We start from the raw sequence: 13,857 nt of genomic DNA on the forward strand, positions 1-13,857 counted from the left end.
TGATAGTTGTGCAAATCTAATGTGCAATGTGCAGTGTCTCTCGCTTTAAATCAAACTGAAGTTGAGGCCACATGGATACTGAACTAGCTGTTTGTGACTGGACAAAGTTTGCAGCCAAACATGACTCATTTTAAAAGACTATCCAATTTACTTTCATGACACAAAAGGTATCCCCAGTACCATGTAATCATGAAAAGCCCTAACTATGTAGCAGGGTGTACCGTGTGGTGTGATGCAGCCAAGTGTCTGACAGGGTGGAATAATGTTTAGGGCTTTGGATCAGTATGTTCTGCTTTACAGGTTCACTTGGGGAAGCAGCAGTTACGTAATGGCAGAGGCACGACAAACGCTTCAACATGGGAGTAAAACAAACACCACTTTGAAAGGATGGATTGCTATATGTAGGAGCTGCATTTACCGTTACTCAGTGCTGTATTTAACAAAGAACAGCAACTTCAGGTCAAAAGGTCACTGGATAACTGAAGTTCAGTGATACTCTGCTTCATATAAAGGGTTTATCCTAATCACCTTTGTCACTGCACATCCATTAAACACTCAATCAGAGTGCATTTTGTTTGTCTTCTCTGCTTCATGCTCCCTCTCCTTCTTAATTCAAGAGGTGCTACTATTAAAATGCTTCTTTATTCTCTCTTTGTCATCCTCCTTCATGCTGAGCTACTAAAGTGATTGTAATACTGTTCAGTAATCTTGTTTACATTAGGTGTGGCGTGGGTTGTGTGGGGTGTATTATGCTGCTGGTGTATTATGAATCCATCATTGGTTGAAAAACTACACAATGCGCTAAAGTTATGTTTGTGATGAGTGATCAATCAGTGTTTTAAAAGCCAAAAAACAAAATTTTAAGGCCAATGCTCAGTGTCCAGATACAAGTGTCTTCACTTCCAGTCCTCCAATGGTTTTACGCAATAGTTGAACACAAGGAGAAGGAGCACACGTAGTAAAAATATATATATAATATAGTTTGTTAAACTCTGTGTTACTTGAACATTTTTAGCTGTGCTCCTAAATTTCCTTGTGCGCATGCGCATACTGGTGTAGGAAGCAGATTGTGTACTCCACAGTTGCAGAAGATTCAGTGAAAGAAGAAAGTACACTACTACAGACAACAAAGTATAGTAATGCTGTATAACCACACCAGAGATTTTTTGCGTGGACTGACAACGAGGTGGAACAGTTACTGAAAATAACACGGGAGTATAAAGTGATTGGGAGTCATCGTAAAGCAACAGTGACAAAAATATTTTAGTAAAATTACCAAAACAGAAACAGTGTCAGTAGCATTGTGTTTTTGCTTTGCATGACTGATAAGACCCAATCAGGAAGCCAAATTTGTGTGTCTACGTCATTGTTTTTAAAGTCTTTTCTCACTAAATCGCTACCCTGGAGTTCAAAAACGAAAACAGGGTCTGCAGTTTTTCAAACTTATCCGTTTTAGGTCTTCAGATTCGCCATTTTAGTTTGGAAGGCAGGTGCAAACATACCAAAAGGTCTGCGTTTTAAGGCAAATATGTGGTAGTGTTGATGTAGCCTCAGTCTGGCAGTGCAAGAAACTCAACCAATCAGATCATCAGATAGGTTTCTTCAGTCCTTCTTCTCTAAACCTGTTTTTGCAGGTAAAACCACTTTGAGTGTACCCATATTGTTATTAATAACTGGCCATAATTAAAATATAAAAAGCCCAACTAGAGCAAGTAAGTAAGTCAGGAAGAACTGTGATGGGTGTTTCCAGTGGACAGTTTGGTGATCGTTTCACAGTTCTCTCTAAATAAGTTTGTCCTGTCTGATAATCTGATTGTGAAAAGAAAGAAGTTCTTTTATTCGCAGACATGGAGAAATGGATTTGTGCTTCTATTTTCTCCAAGCCCTATCAGTGTAACAGTGTGACTCAGCATGAGAAATATCTCCTTTCTGCAGCCAGTGCAGAATGCTGCTGCCAGCCTGTTCACACTCACTAAGAGATGAGACCTTATTTCTCCAATCCTAGCTACCCTTCACTGGTTGATTGACAATTCTGGAATTGATTTTAACAACACACAAAGCCTGGTGTGTCTTTTGCCAGACAACTTGCACACAGCTGTTGCCCCCAGTAACCCTTTTGGAGAAAACATAGGTGGGAACAGCAAAGCTGAATCAGAATCAGCTTTTATTGCCAGGTATGTGTACACATACGAGGAATCTGACTCTGGATTGTACATTGCTCACGATGTGCTTACTCATACAAAAAATACAGTAATAAAATTAAACACATGCTACAGTATAGAGAACACGTATGTACACTGTAAAAACAAAATTGACAGATTGAGACAATAGTTCAGTGAGCATTATTACCATTATTATTATTATTATTATTATTATTATGTACATGTCGGAGGTGGAAGTGATATACAGGTGTACATACACATACATGCATACATGTACACATGTACACAGTGTGAGGGGGCATAGTGCAAAGGATGCTGGAATAAATAAGTATTATGTGCAGGTGTTATGTACTTGGAAGTACAGTAGGTGGATTTGGTATACAGTATGTACAAAATGAAATTATAACAATATGAACAGCTCTGAAATAGAGAATGATGAATAAATAATGAGCCAGTAGCAGTAGTAGCCAGTAAACAGGTGGCAGAGTTACTGGGTTATTGCACAGGAATTGTTCCTGACACTGTGAGTCAGAGTCAGCTGTTCATCAGAGTGATGGCTTGTGGGAAGAAACTGTTCCTGAGTCTGTTGGTTTTGGCATACAATGCTCTATAGCGCCTACCAGAGGGGAGAAGCTGGAACAGATTGTGTCTAGGGTGAGACGGATCTGCAGTGATGTTTCCTGCCCATTTCCTGACTCTGGAAATGTATAAGTCCTGAATGGAGGGCAGGTTGGCACCAATGATCTTTTCTGCAGTCCTGACTGTCCGTTGTAGTCTGCTCCTGTCCTTTTTGGTGGCAGATCCACCAGAAAGTGATGGATGGGCAGAGGACAGACTGGATGATGGCTGTGTAAAAGTGGATCAGCAGGTCCTTAGGCAGGTTGAGCTTCCTGAGCTGACGCAGGAAGTACATCCTCTGCTGGGCCTTCTTGATGATGGTGTCAGTGTTGGGCTCCCACTTCAGGTCTGGGATAAAGTAGATCCCAAAAACCTGAAGGATTCCACAGCAGACACAGGGCTGTTGAGTATGGTGATGGGGGGGGGGGGGGGCAGAGTGGGGAGGCTCCTCCTGAAGTCCACAGTAATCTCAGAGATGAGGCTTGTATAACATTGTGTTATAGCTAACTCTTTTGATGTGTACAGACATTTGTGTGCTTAATGGTACAGTGCATTGCTGCTGCATTTCAAATTCAAGGCTGTAGATGTAACTCATAACTGTCTTGCTGCCTGCAGATGGCTGAAGGGATTTACTCAAATGAAGGGAAGGGTTTCCTGAAGTCTAAGTCGTTGTGCATTGTAGAAATCACCCATCACTCTATATTTCATGCCTTTCTGCCATTATTGCTATAATTGCATTAAACATGTCCATTTAATGTTTCTAGTAGTTGAAGAATATTCAAAATGTTAAAAGCAATGGTTTGACAATTTGTGAAATAGGCACAGTTGGTTGAGTTGGATGAGAAGATCAATACCACTCAGTAACTGTCTGTAAAAAAAGTGTGTTTTAGTCAGCTATGTCAGTTCTATAAATCTAATCAACCTAACAACCAACATTTTAATACTTAAGTATGGGTTATGCATTAATTATGCATATTAAGTTATCTCAACTAAATGACACAATACATCTTTTGTAAATGCCCTCCAGAAGCCCCTGTTGGCACGCCATAATTTTTCAGTTATTTCTCAGCAAAAATTAAATCTGATCCAACACAACTGTGGTTGAAGTTTGGTTAGTTTTAGGCACAAAAACAACTTGGTTAGGAGTAGGAAATAATTGTGGTCATGGTTAAAAGAAGCAAGCATTGACTGTTGGTAGGAAACAGGAATCAAACAGTTGTCTCACATGTTAAAGTCCCACATGTTGCTCAAAATGGACACGGATTCATATTTATTTGTACTTACATATGCTATTAGGCTTTTTTTGTAGGAAGAAAAATGTTCCTATGTTGTGTGGGCTAAATGATGGAATATACATATATATGGAATATACATATATTCCATCAATTGGAATATATATTTATATATACATACCAATTAAACAGAGGATTCCCACTTCCTTTGTCAGTCCATTTGGTTTTCTTTCATACTTTTACAAACATTCACACAAAGAAAAGGAAGAGTTTTAGTTTTTCCTCTATTGTATGGAACATGTGACACTCTGTAAAATACCCATGTGTGCTGAAACACTAAAGCTGCCTATAATAAGCCTTTGTCATTTGGTCCAAACAGCTTTCACATAAGAAAAAAATGCACTGACAGCCAGCAGTGCCCAGCTGGATGTGTGAAAGGAAACTTTTCCAGCATAAAGCCTCCAACATTTATAGTGGGGGATTCCCATGAATCTGTTGGCACTGTAAACACACAAAGAACCATTGAATATAAACATGATAACTCTGTTCCAGTCCACAGACTTACTTTGCTTTTAAGTATGATCAAGTACAATGCGACAAAATTCAAAAAAGGTCAGTGACCACAACATTACAACCAACAATTAATGATGAAACCAGTCTCCACCTACCGTATTGCTAGATCTTGGAGGCAGTCATATTTATAACAAGACCAAAAACTTTTCAGACACTCCATATTTAAAAAAGGACAGGAATGGTGTCTTACTGCGCACAGAAAAACCTTGCATGATGGTTTTGGCTCTGTGTGCTGGTTTTTAGAGTCTGGAGGGAATGTGACAATTTCCTGCTGTTATGGCTTCATCTCAGCGTTGTGCTGAAAACAGGCCTTCTTCCTGCTTTCCAATGATTACTGAGGGCCAGATAATCAGCAGGCCCATATTAAAGTGAATGCTTATACTAAAAGGGCTTAATCTCAGGCTAGAAACAGAGAACCAAAACCACATAATGATTACTGGTCAAGAGAAAATATGATTGATAAAGTTTGTGGTTGAGTTAAATTCTTTCTAATTGTTTGGCTCCACCATGGGTCAGAGATCTAGTTTGAACCAGGCCTGCATGGTTGTCATGACTTCTGTCACATGAGATCCCCATCTCCCCAATCACTTCACTGATCATAACTCAAACTCATGAAATAGGGTTGGAGTTAGCTCTCTCACTGACTGCTGCCGAGGCTGACTGAGTCAGGGTTTAGCTGTAATTATGACTGTAGCCATGGGATGACTCAGCTTTGTTCATTGCTGGCTGTGCTTTGGTTGTTAAGTTGTGATCATAAGTTTACAATGGGAGTAGCACTAACTACATGCAGTGTGTGTGCAATGAATTGACATGGTTGTGCTGGCTGAGGGCAGTATTAAGCTACTGTATTCCTGAGCTATGTCCTATCAGATTGAAGCACCGTGAGTTCAAACACCATGTGGCTTTATTGTGCTTTGTCACAGTGCAGTCATATCAATAGCATACATGCATCAATAGTCTGAACAATAATCATATTGCAAAAAGCAGCTGCCCACTTTTTTCAATGAATATTTTAGATACCCCCACTTTAGTGCATTGACCAGTCGCGCTGTGTCAGTGCTTCATTATCAAATCCATTTCACTTGAGAGAATGCTAAAATCAATGAAATTTCATAAGTTTTCACTGCTACCTCACACTCAGGCAGATTGTCACATAGCATGCACACACTACACACAAGCATGTTGCTAATGTTGGCTAAGTCAGTTGGGTCACACACTGTCACCACAAAATGTTATCTTATCAAAGGTTTGGCATTTAATAAATGTTTCTTTATTCTCCTGTTCCTTCTTGGTTTTTGTTACAAAGTCTCTATAAGGCAGCAGCCTCACTGTCAGGTTAGCTAACTGTTAAGAAGCGCTAAAACTAGCTAACGAACACTCTGGGGTCATGTCAGTCATCTACAATCGCAAAAGCACTCACTTTTAATAATATCTCTGTAACAGAATTATTAGGTATTCTACTGGCCCGAACAGGGAGAGTGAAAGTCAAACACGCAAACCTGTTGATCATGTGCTGTCCAGGATTTCTATACACACTAGCTTGTTTGCACTGGGTGTTACCCAAGATAAAATTGGAGGAAGTTAATGCTAACACACAGTGGAGGATAACTACACTGTGTGAACTGACTGCTGAAGCCAAAACATTGTTGTAGATGATTTTCCTCATCATATTCAAAGATATTTTTAGGTTCTTATTGTTGGGAAACTTCCACTCATCTGGCAATTTTCTCTACATCATGGCGAGTTATCTTAAAATGTCAACTATAAAAAGTTATTTTTATTTTGCATTTTTGCATACACAAGGGGCACAAACTGGGACAACGTGGTTGCTGGGTTGTTAATTAAGATTGATTATAAAACGGGTAGCTAAAATCATGCGATCTGATTGGTTCAAAGTAATGGTATGCTATAATGAGCGTGTACGACTGCCTTGACGTCGAATTCCTTTGCACAGTTCCATATCACTCCATGACGAAGTAACGTTAGATTAATCAAAAGAGATGAAAACAGGCTAAAATTTCCAAGCACATGAAGAATTACAGTAACACACAGGGGAGCACAAGGGGATTCATGTATGAACTGCGTGGCAACCCTCTCTTTCCTGTGTCGTCTCTGGATGAACATATTTCCCACCTTCTTCCAGCTGCACCAGCTTTTTATCTTCACCCAAGAAGAAATGTTCTTTTTGTGCTGTTGACAATGTTAGGTAGAATGTTGAACATAAGTTTTTTTTTAGGTTATCCCTTTAAGACATCATCTAACAATGCATTTGGTGTGCAGGTACACTTATTCACCTGGCAACGATGTTGCCAAGAAGATGCAAGCAAACAGGAATTTGACAGACACAAACCACTGCTTCCACAGTACAACAATCAAAAACTCTCAGATGCAGGACTTAAAACAAGAGAGATTATGGCTGTGAGTGGCCACAAGTTGCAACCTCTTGTTTATTGTGGCAGCAACCTCCAGTGGCCTTACAACACAAACACATGACAAAGACAGTCACATTTTATATATATCAAGTTGTACTCCTGTGGGGGTGGGTTGGGTGGAAGGTTCGCTACTTAGGGCCAATCCCATTTCACCCCTTGCCGCTACCCCTTGTTTTCGAGTGTACCCCTTGGCCCTTAAAACAGAGTTACAAGGGCCAAGGGGTTGAAATATTCCCCTACGAAATGGAACAACCCTTCAGGAACCCGACAGGTCATCAGTAGTCGACGATGGCTCTGACGTTAATAGAAGCAACAAGTTTTTACAGGATTTCTCCATGACAACGATTGAAAACAACTCTGTCTATCTCGTATGGTAACGTTATATTACACATCAAGCATCTAACAAGTCACCAATTAAAAATAAAAAGCACAGCTTCATTACCAGGTTACTAACGTTACTAGCGAAGCTAGCTAACGAGACAAAATGCTAGCGGCTGAACTAGCGGGGGTTTTTATGATTGTTTTGAAAAAAATCACGATATTACGTTGAAATGACAGTAAACTCAGAATAGCCATGTGATCATAAGTTATACAAAGAAAATACTTGTATTCTGGGAACTTTCCTGCAGCCCTCCGTTTGGAGTGTGCCTTTGAAAAATCTCTGTTTCGAGGGCTATGTATCCCTCCCCCTTCGCCCTACCCCATAATCGGTAGGGCCAAGGGGTAGGGGCAAGGGGTGAAATGGGATTGAGCCTTAGCCGCCTTTCACCTGAGAGACCATTGTTCGGTTCCCTTGTGAAACAAGACTGATTTGTTTTTAAAAAAAAAGTTAAATAGCGTTAGCTATGTTAGCTTTGTTTGCATTAGCCTGCTAGCTAACTATGTTAGTCTTAAAGGTGTTGACAGACGCTAACCCTTACCCTAAGCTTCACAGGGGTGTGAGTCTAAACCTAAGTCAGTGAGTTTATGCATGTTGACCAGTGAACCTATGTTGTATCACTGCGGTCTCCACGTGTTTATGTCATGTGACGTAGGTCACGTGATTTCCAAAATGTAGGTCCGATTGGTAAACAGAGTTTGAAATTGCCATTCTGGGAGGTATAGACAAACGACACAGGAAGGGGCACTATTGTAGAATTTTTGTATTGAATTTGGAAGCTTGTTAAAATGATCTATGTTGTCATTTACTGTAGGTTAGAGGACTTGTTGGGAAACTTGGGGACTGGAGGAAGTGAAGCAGTATCCATTCCATGTCACAGAAAAACGCAAGCGCTGTACAAGCACCAAAGTCAGTCTACTGACGCTGGACAGTTTTTCAGTGGCTGCACAATAAAAAACATTATGCAAATAAATATAAATAAATAATCAAAGATTGAACGAAACCAAAATGCTAGTCTATGTGCAGGCAGCCAGCTGCGACTACTTTCTGCATTCATAAAGAAATGTCTATTGTTGAAATAAAACAAAATCAAATTGTAGTGTGTCTGTTACTTTTTTTGCTATACTTGGTAACTGATGTTAATTGAGTCTTTTGAAAATTTTATACTGATCTTTTAAAAATGTATAATTCATCAAAATTGTGTGTATCCTAAAGGTCAAACTAAAGTGTTTTGATTGCATTTCCTTCCTGGTAAAACATTTGCAACTGGACTTTATTGAATATACTCAGAGAACATTTATGTACATGTTTTTAGTTTCATGCTTTCTTTTGCAATGTAAACATCTGTTCCTCATGCTAATAAAACCCAATTGAATCGAAGTGACTTTGGTCCACAGGTCTAGCTCAGGCTTGTGGCTTGTGTCTTGCTACAATAACAATAACTACTGTGCAGTATATACAGATACATTCACCAGAATGCAGTTAACTTCACTGCAAAGTGTAAAAAACTTTGTGAATAATCTTCCACTGTTCATGTTTGTTTTCTCCACAGGAAGATGACAAGGCCTGGTGGTTGAGAAAACAAGAAAATTGGATTGCTGGACGGGTCACATGGCTCAAATCAACCTCTTGGATAACATTACCCACTGAGGGAGGAAATGGGAGCAAATATATTTATGAGAGAATGAGATAAATAAATGAACAAACTTCTCAATTCAGCCGTTTAGATTCTTTAAAATTTTACCTGATGAGTTTCTGAGTGCAGATTTTTGTCACAATCAGTGGGGAGTTTACTTTGTGACGACCATCCTTTACTTGTTCCAACGCTGCTTTCACATCACATTAGAGTAATATAATAATCTCGACATACAAAAACTCTTCCAACTTTGTCTTCCAGGTTGGCATTTCACGTGCAAATGTTTGGCTTCGTCGGTGGAACGTCAGTCCTCTCAGAGAAAGAAAGAAAGTTCAACCCCCCAATTAGTTATTATAGTAATATAATAATAATTAAGTCTTACAACTATATTCCGCCTCATATTACCCTTATACCAACATTGCATCAATTATTAACTGATATAAAAAGATTTCTGAAAGACTTTGCATTCCTTTGCTGCTGCTGTAACGTTACACATGAAAAGACACCCCAATGTTTTTCATGAATGCAGCACATCGGGGTAAAGAGTATTCACTTGTCAGTTAATATCTCTGAGGTCATGCATCACCACTCTCCTTTAACATAAGGTCCATGACATGTGACCGGGGACTTAAGCCCAACTGGCTTACCTCATGATCACTTCACATGTTGTCCAAGTAATGACATGCCCAAAATAATTTCACCCAAACAGAATGATTCACCATTAGTCAGGCATTTTCCACATAATGTAAATGCAAACCAAAAGCTGTTACAGTGTGCTTAATAGTGTACTGCTATCAATAACAGGACCTTTTGAAGTAAAGTCAAGGAAGGCGGAGAGGAGGCATGTCTCCCTGCCTTTCTTCCTCCTGGTTAACTAGACATGTGATTAGCATTGCTGTCTGCTACTTAGTTTCCCCCGCAGTCAGCCTGGTCTGCTACTGCCTGCAGGCTACTCTGTCAACAGCAAGGTAAGTCATATATACATTAATGTTAAGAGAAAAAAAAGGTGTAAATTATGTTAATGCCTACATGTGTTGGAATCTCAGAGATGTTACTGTAATATTAATGTTGTTAATGTTAATGTTTTAGATTCATGCAACTTAAACTGTCAGTGGGCAACACTGATTTGACCAAACTTATGTCTAAAAAGGTTCCAACTTGTTAATAGAGACACCACTTATGAATTTCGTTTTTAAAAGCAAATGCCAAATAGCTTTTTTCAACTTTCTTAAATCTACTGAAAGGTTTCCAAGGTTGCCCCATTTAAATCTCCACATAAGAACAATGTAAAGAAGTTTGAATTGGAAAGTACAAATGTATGCTTTATCTGTACTCTACCTGGGAAACTATTCCAGGTTCCTGTGTCTCCACACCTGTTATCAAGCCAAACCTTCCTTTTGCAAACACAAGGAGTCCATTAAATCTGCACCTGTTGAGTTGTGTGCATCTGCTGCAGACTTAACGCAGAAAATCCCTTAAAGACCACACAGTCTACAAATGAGATTTCACTGGCTAAGTAATAAGACTAGAACACAGTAATAAACAATATTATGACATTTTAAACTGCGTGTTTTCATAATGTTCCCTTGATACAACAGAGTAAGATGCCAAATTGCTCACACCCGCTAAGCAAATACACACAGATCTTTTGTATACTGCTGCTGAACTGAACTGTGCAAAAGTTGTAAGCAATATTTTTTATAGCTGGAGGACTACAATGTTCTACTCAGATTCTACCATTTAGATGTGACATGTTTGTCTGTTAAAGTAGATTAGGCTAGATTAGGCTTTTTTACATGGCTTTTGGAAAATGTGATGTTCCTGAGCATTCCTTTACTCTTCTTTGATTATGTGTTTGTTTGTGTGTGTGTGTGTGTGTGTGTGTGTGTGTGTGTGGAATTACCTCATCCTCTGAAATCAATCATTATGAAACTGGACCAAGTGAAATGGTTGGGCAGGCTCTATTTAACAGAGACTTGATTAAATCCCTTCAGCAATGTGATGGTTGAACTGTGCCAAACCTTCCCGGATCACAGGACAGATGCATGTGGCAGAGAGGTTTTAAGCACCTAATCTAGATCAGTGCTTCAAGTCAATGATCAGTACTATTATTTTGGATGGTTTTGTTTGGTGAAAACAACAGCCTAAAGGACTGGCAGCATAAAACTGCCAGGAGATACCCACTTGTAAGTTATAGAATGCATTTCTGCAAAGAACGAGCACTGTGGATTTTGTATCAGTTGTGTATCAAATAAATTCCCGAAACATCCACCAATCAGCACCTAATGATGTATAGCGTCATTGTCAGTGCAGTACTGATTGATTATTTGGAAAAGTAATGCATGTGACTTACATTTTTACAATGGTGTTCTCACTGCAGTTCATCTTAAACATTAGTATTCTTGTAAAATCCTTATCTAACAATATCAGTGCTGACTAATGGCTTAACTTTGCCTTTTTTGCAAACAACTTATTGTATATTTTTATTACTCTACTATAGCCCAGCACCGGGAAGCCTGCCAGCTCACAGATTCACAATGCCTGGGACCACAGCAGGGAAGAAGCTGGATCTCTCCAAGCTCACAGATGAGGAGGCCAAACATGTTTGGGAAGTCGTCCAGCGAGATTTTGATCTGAGGAAGAAGGAGGAAGACAGACTTGGGTAAGTTAAAAATATCACATATCTGTTTTATTTCAATTTGATAAACATCTTTCCCTCAACTAACCACAGAAAGCCACCGTGTATATGGCTTAAGGATTAATCTCACTATTGATTTTCTCTTCTTTTATCTTAGTGGGGGTAAGTAGTAAGTAGTTTTGTTGCCTAAACCTAACCAAATTACAAGCATTTCACAACATTAACTACCCTCCGTTTCTCAAGGTTAACCCTTTGTATTATTTTGAAAGTCTAACTGGACCGCAGACTTGTATAGCCTATATAAATCTGGATCAGTATCTTAGACTAATCTTGACATTTGTTTTTTAACACTTATGAGGCTATTCTAATTCCACAGATAAACAGTCAGTGAACTGACACAGTGACAGCAATAACACAGCAATAGCTAAAATTAGCTAACATTCTTTCAAAAGATACATCAAAAGTAAGTTTATACATAGGTCAGTAAACTGGACACTGTAGACAAAAAGACAACTTAAATGTGGTATTTCATAGCACTCATAAAGGTTCAGAATTTAGTAGAGATTGACCTGTCTTTACCAATATCCAGCAACTAACTAACGATCATTTTGATACACAAATCTGTCTGTCAAAGTCTACTTCATATATCTGGTAGCGTGAGTTATGAGTTCAATGCATTTTTAGGTTTTCAAAAATGATGTCCTCCCACCTCATAAGGCTCACCGTGGTTTGGTCTGCTGTCTACCCTTTGCAAACCCTCAGCAACTTTATTTCTAAAAAGCAATTAGCGACAAATCTAGTGAATTATTCAGACCAACAGAGAAATGAACAACAGTCTGTTATATTGTTGGCTAATTTATTGCCCTGCATTCTGCTCAGAGTAACCTCAGTCAGCGTCTCTCGTCTCTCGTCTCATACTGCATGCACGCAGGCAGGACTGACGTTGGGTTACTATAGTTATGGGGACACTGTTTGTCTCTGTCACTCTGAAACTTCATGACAACACAGGAGAGCATGAACAGGGAGACAACACAGGAGGAGAACATGGAGACAAAACAGGAGGAGAACAGGCTGAAAACACTGGGAGAACAGAGAGACAACACAGGAGGAGAACAGGGAGACAACACAGGAGGAGAACAGGGAGACAGCACAGGAGGAGAACAGGCTGAAAACACAGGAGGAGAACAGGGAGACAACACAGGAGAGAGCAGGGAGACAAAACAGGAGGAGAACAGGCTGAAAACACTGGGAGAACAGGGAGACAAAACAGGAGGAGAACAGGCTGAAAACACAGGAGGAGAACAGGGAGAAAAAACAGGAGGAGAACAGGCTGAAACACAGGAGGAGAACATGCTGAAAACACAGGGAGAACGGGGAGACAACACAGGAGGAGAATAGGGAGACAAAACAGGAGGAGAACAGGGAGACAAAACAGGAGGAGAACAGGGAGACAAAACAGGAGGAGAACAGGGAGACAAAACAGGAGGAGAACATGCTGAAAACACAGGAGGAGAACATGCTGAAAACAGGGAGAACAGGGAGACAACACAGGGAGAACAGGGAGACAACACAGGAGGAGAACAGGGAGACAAAACAGGAGGAGAACAGGGAGAATAAACAGGAGGAGAACATGCTGAAAACACAGGAGGAGAACATGCTGAAAACACAGGGAGAACAGGGAGAGAACACAGGAGGAGAACAGGGAGACAAAACAGGAGGAGAACAGGGAGACAAAACAGTAGGAGAACAGGCTGAAAACACAGGAGGAGAACATGCTGAAAACACAGGGAGAACAGGGAGACAAAACAGCAGGAGAACAGGGAGACAACACAGGAGACAAAACAGGAGAAGGGAGACAAAACAGGAGAAGAATGGGCTGAAAACACTGGGAGAACAGGGAGAAAAAACAGGAGAAGAACAGGGAGGCAAACTAGGAGGAGAACAGGGAGACAAAATAGGAGGAGAAGAGGGAGACAGCACAGGAGGAAAAAGGCTGAAAACACAGGAGGAGAAAAGGGAGACAAAACAGGAGGAGGACAAGCTGAAAACACTGGGAGAACAGGGAGACAGAACAGGAGGAGAACAGGCTGAAAACACTGGGAGAACAGGGAGACAAAACAGGAGGAACAGGCTGAAACACAGGAGGAGAAGAGGGAGAAAAACAGGAGGAGAACAGGCTGAAAACAC

This window comes from Micropterus salmoides, unplaced genomic scaffold, assembly GCF_014851395.1.
Source record: "Micropterus salmoides isolate LMB-PRFRI ecotype aquatic unplaced genomic scaffold, ASM1485139v1 Ms_hic_scaffold_15, whole genome shotgun sequence".
NCBI lineage: Eukaryota > Metazoa > Chordata > Actinopteri > Centrarchiformes > Centrarchidae > Micropterus > Micropterus salmoides.